This window comes from Macadamia integrifolia, unplaced genomic scaffold, assembly GCF_013358625.1.
Source record: "Macadamia integrifolia cultivar HAES 741 unplaced genomic scaffold, SCU_Mint_v3 scaffold451, whole genome shotgun sequence".
Classification (NCBI taxonomy): Eukaryota; Viridiplantae; Streptophyta; class Magnoliopsida; order Proteales; family Proteaceae; genus Macadamia; species Macadamia integrifolia.
In genome coordinates this window covers 181,199-187,212 of record NW_024870453.1, presented here as the reverse complement: position 1 = coordinate 187,212, position 6,014 = coordinate 181,199, and positions in this window count along the sequence as shown.

The following is a 6,014-nucleotide window of genomic DNA, read 5'->3' as shown; positions in this document are numbered from 1 at the left end:
CGCCGGTTGTACCCGCCGGTTGGGCCAGGGACCCTTTGCCAAGACCGGCGGTTAGGCCTGAAGGCCCCCTGCCCTCTCAGGCGGGTGCCCTCAGGCAGGCCATTTGGCCCACCGGTTTGGCCCACCAGTCTTAGCAGGAAAATGCCATTTTTCCCCAAACTTCCCCCAACCTTTGGGGAATCAAATAGGGCTTTTCCAAACCCATTCTTCACATGTTCAAGGTCTCATAAGATGGTTCTAACCTAGATCTAGGTTAGATTTAAGGAATGGAAACCATCTTACCTTCTTTGTCCAAGAACTCGTTTAAAGACCCCAAAATCACTTCAAATCACCAATGCTCCTCCAACCATGGAAACACTCCTTCAAATCCTTCAAAATCAACACATAAACCATCTATTAAACCTTAGATTCATCATCTCAAGGGGGATCTACGAGACCTCAAGAAACTCTACCCAAATCAAGGGTTTCATTTGGGTATGGTGAAAGTTTAAGGAGCCTAGCCTTTGCTCACCTCTAATCGTAGATCTCGTATTGGAGATCACTCTTCCAGCATCGAAATGGGAAGATCAAACCTCGACGCCGCTGAAATCCATCTCTTCTTCCTCTTCCTTCTCTTTTCCTCTTCTTTCCCTTCTTTTCTCTCTCCTCTTTACTCTTCTCACCAAACGTCCGAGTGTCATAAATGAGAAAAAGGAAAAATATAATGATAGTAATTTATACCTTTTAAGACATCTTGTAACCTCATGGGTGGGTCACTCAGGTGGGCGGATGCACCCACCTAAGGGCCAAAACTTGGCCAACAAGTGGGATTTTGACAAAATTCGACTCTCAGCACGAATCTCACTCTTGGCATAAGATGTAATATACGTATGCGCCTTAAGATACGACTACATACCTGCTTTATCCATACATGGCCTTATGATATGTGCATGTACATGGCTTGGGTACACCTGTCTCCTCTGGCACTGACTCGGACTTGTCTAGCCAGCCGGTGTTCAAAGTCACCCTTGCCATCATGGTCCACAAGGAACCCGCCTTAACCCTTTTCGGTTCAGGTCCTGCATGGTTTAACCGGGTCAACAGTGTAATCAGACCGGGTTTAAGATGTAGGGTATTACAGTGTAGCTGGCTAGGGTTACTCAACGCTTATAATATATATACATGTTCTTTGTAATCAAAGATATATTAAAAATCAATGTAATCTCTTGCATTGACATGGTATCAAAGCCAACCTTGGCTCACCGCCTCTTTCATCTCACCCTAGCTAAAACAATCTCCCTTTTTCTTCCTTCTTCTCTGCAATAGCATCTAACCCACCTCCATCCCTACTCGCAGGCGTCTCCACTCCCGGTTCTCAACTACAAACCCCTCCTTCCACCTTCCCTCAACCTTCTATTGGCTCCGCCCATCATTTCTTCTCCCTGTGCCTTACCCCTAAGAACTTTCTTCTCTGGCATGCTCAACTTACCCCATTCCTTCGAGGCTAGCACCTTCTGTGCTTTGTTGATGGCTCTGACCCCTGTCTCTTTGATGATGTTCTGCTATTAAATGAAAAGAACAAGATGCAACCCTTATGAGTCTTCTCATTGCTTCGCTTTTTAAAGAAGTCCTTCCCCAGATCATTGACAAATCCACCAGCAAAGAAATTTGGGACAACCTTGCCCGTACCTACGGTTCCACCTCTGCCACTCACATTATGAACCAGCATCTCACCCTCCAACGCCTCACCTAGCAAACTAACGAGTCTGTTACCCAACTTCTTCAGCGCGCCAAATCCCTGACAGATGAACTGGCTGCTGCTGGCCGCCCTCTCTCTCTGGAAGACTTTAATCTTCATATTTTTCTTTTCTCCAAGAATTGCAAGATATTGTCCCTACCCTTCTTGCTCACTAGGACCTCATCTCCTACATTGATTTACACAGTCTCCTCATGAATCACGAGTTCCTACGTGTTGACCCTCTCAACAAACTGACCATCTCAGTGACTGATGATATGCCTGTGGTCAATACTGTTTAGAAGGAAACTCCTACCCCCTCCTCCCCTAACCAGGACAAAGGCAAAGGGCGTAGACATGGTAGCCGTGGCCGTGGTGGTTATGGTCATGGCAATCTCTAGTGCTCCATATGCAATCAAACCACCCATACTGCAGCTACGTGTTTCTACAAGCAACCGCCTCAGCCATCCCATCCCACTCACATCTATTTATCTGCCAATCCGGTGTTCCACGTGAGAACCAAGCACATGAAGATTGATTTCCACTTTGTTCGTGATCATGTCGCCAAACGCCAACTCAGTGTTCTTATAGGATCAATTGGTTGATATTCTTACAAAGCCTCTCTCAATGCACGATTCCAATTCCTACGGGACAAGCTAAAGATCTGCGGTCATGATCCTTCACCCTGAGGGGGTGTATTGGTGCATATAGGATCGTCCCTCCTTTGGGAACTCAATATTCCTTTTTTTTCTTTTTTTAAAAGATAATTTTATTAAAAAGAAGAGGAAATACATCAAAAAGAAAACAAAAGAACTCGGCTAAAACCACTAGACCAACTTGCAAACTCCACCTTCAGCATGACCATCAGCAGAGAGAGCAAGTGAGCAACCTAGCAGAATGAAAATCTATGCCTATTCATAGCATCATTCTTAAGCTTAGCTTCAATGTGATTAGGAAAGACCACTGAGTGCTCTGAAGTCCCAACTTTAGACGTCTTCTTTGCTAAACAATCTACAATAGTGTTGGCTTCCCGAAAGCAGTGAGTTATCATCCAAGAAATGGATTCCAAATAATGAAGATAAGAAACCCATTTTTGGAGAGTAAACCAATGAATATAACTTCTCTGAATCGCAGATACCACTAACGCAGAATCTAATTCTATCCATACACCCGTAGCATTATGAGCCTTCGCCATCGAGATCCCTTCCAAAACCACTTCAAACTCAGCCTCATATATCTTTTTAATACCTAGGAAAGTGCTAATGGAGTCACATACCTGACCTTCACTGTTTTGCAACACACCTCCTGCTCCTGCATTTTCAAGGTTACCCAGAGAACTACCATCCACATTAATCTTGATCCAGCTAGGGGAAGGTTTACACCAGTGCACCTCTAGGTGGGAACTCAATATTCCATATTGCATGCATCTCTTATCCTTGGAAAGGATCTTCCCTATCCTTGGAAAGAATCTCTTGTAATCTAAACTTCCATAAGTGTGTAGGTGGCTAGGGTTATTCAACGCTTGTAATATATAAACATGTTCTCTATAATCAAAGATACACTAAAAATCAATACAATCTCTTGCATTAACAATCATAACTTAATGCTCTTTTGACTTGATGACATGTGAAGAGTATGATATTAAACCAACACATGCATAAAAGATACGTGCGACCTACAAAGTTCTTTTAAATTAGTCTCTAATGGTCATTGTGTCCACCGATAATCCTTTTTCTCAGCGTTTTAGCTGTTAAGGTAGTTAAAATGTATTTAAATTTGATTGGACATCTGCAATCCCCGGAATGTCGATCCCCACTTAGCTATTTCTCAAGAGGTGCATGCGTTCCGGAGGATACGAACCACCACTTTCCTATTTGTCAGGAAGTCGAGAGCTTTGAGGCCAAGTAAAAAAGTGTGAAACACGCCCATTTCCTTTGTAACAAGATACAAGATATGCTCCTTCTGTTCACCAACAACTCATCTAAGCTGTTTGATTCATTGAACAAGTGCAGGAATAAATTATACGTTTGAAGATTTTTCATCAAGGTGCATCTCTCTCTCTCTCTCTCTCTCTCTCTCTCTGTCTGAGAACTCATGTAGGATTCCTGTTTTCCTTCCGTTCTATAGACCAGCATTGAGATTTTGTAACTTTGACTAAACTAATTAACAGTAAGGTTTAAGACAAGCTTTGAGATCATCAATTAAACATATTAAAATATGGAAGTTGGTTTGCTATAGAAAAGCTCAAACCTAATAGGAATGAAAGTGAAATATTCAGGAATAAACACTTGGATGGAGCTGAATCTTGAAAATTGGGTTAGCCGATCTGGAACTATTCATCAAATTTAGGAATTTATCTCATTTGAGGTTAGGGGTAAGCTGCAAGCCGTAAAAAACTATTGTATTGATACTCCCGTAATAGATTCTTGGTCGCTTCTTGCCATCCATGAGTTGCTTCTTCCGATTAAGACTAGATAGGGTTTGTTAATTATATAATCTCACTCTCTCTCTCTCTCTCTCTCTCTCTCTCTCTCTTTCTTTCTTGGACTTCTCTTGCGGCCCTTTATTTATTAGGCTTTGTTGAATATATTATTTATTCATCCAGGAAAAGAATCACGAATCAAGAATGGTGTAAATTGCCATCAACACTATTTACTTTCCAATTTTTTCTACATGAAATATTTTTTGGAACATTAGTATTATTCATAATTATTATTGAATATTTAAGATTTTCTTTTTGACACCCTTAAGGTGTCAAATAATTTTTGGCTTTAATTTTTAGCCTTCAGTATGATACACACACAAACATATATATATATATATATATTCAATAGGGTCAATATTGCCATTTCACATGTATACTTGCATGACAATGACACTTTTTGATGATAAATAATGATATTTCACTTTCAACATATTTATACATATTTTTTAAAAATACTTAATAATTTATTTTAAAGTATTTTCAGGAATAAGACAAGGGGTGATTAAAATGTATCATATTTTAAATACAACAATAAAAGTGTCATTCAGAACACTGACTCCATGCTTTTATTTTCTTGTCTTGTATCATAAATTCTTTATGAATTTAAGGAAATTAAATAGCTGCAGTTTTTTGTTTCCTCTTTTCCTCTTTTCCTCTTTTCCTCTATTCCTCTATTCCTCGTTTCTCGTGTCCTGAACATATGCGAGAGGTTTACAGGTGTTGTGCCATGCCACCGTCATCCAAGCTAGCAAAACAATTTAAGATCTGTCATGCTTTTTTTTTTTTTTTTTTTTTTTAATTCGTGCTGTCCTGACTTTTTTGGGTTTGCACTCTAGACCGTTTCTCTCCTATGCAACTCTTGCTCTATTTCTAATCCTCTGCTTCCTCTATGAAAGATACAAAATGATTTGCTCTTTTTCTCATCCTCCTGCCTCTATGAATAGGCGAAAAGAGCTTCATAACCACTTCCTCACTTTAGTTAGTATTTCCCCCCTTGTCTTCTATACAGCTTCTTTTATATATTTTCTATCATTATTTTATTATTATTATTATTATTATTATTATTATTATGACAAAGGAAACATATATGAGTACAACTATTGAGACCTAACTGGAGGAAAAGAATTCAATGATATGATGGGGTTGATATCCTCCATGGATGCGTTCAACTATCAAGATACCACCACTTTTGTTTTTTTAATGAGACATCCTGAACTTTAAAGTGAATGTAGTTTCTAATCCTTCCGTATTCAACTCCATTTATGAAAAACTGAATAAGGCGAGATAAGATGTCTAAAAACTATCTCTAGGAGAATAATTTCTGGTGCCATATTCCATTTCCCCCCTCTTCTCTTGGTTAAACCTAAGAGTATCTACACGGAGAGCATAAATGCTAACCTCATATAAATGTGTGACTTAGTCAATTAGTTGTTGGTTGTTGCTGCAGATTCTCGCTCAGCTTGGACCTGCAGATCATAGGTTGGAAATTGACCAGGAAGGAGGCTCCAATGCCTAAGTTAGTGTTCAGGTGAGAATAGAGAAGGAAGTAGGCAGAGCTCTAAATGTATTGAGCATCTTACCCTAAAAATCCATTAAGTGTCCCTTATATAGTGGTTGGTGGTTCTCCTCATTGGTCAGCTAGTTGTTTTCTTTGCTGATGTGGACTTGCGAACCATTGGTAGGCCGACACTATCTGAGCTAAGGTGGCAGATTCCATAACAGTTAACCATGGTGGTAACAGTTAATCCAACCATGGTTGCCCTATGGTAAAATAACCATCTAACCCAACCTTGGTCAAGTCTGATAGCATTGGTT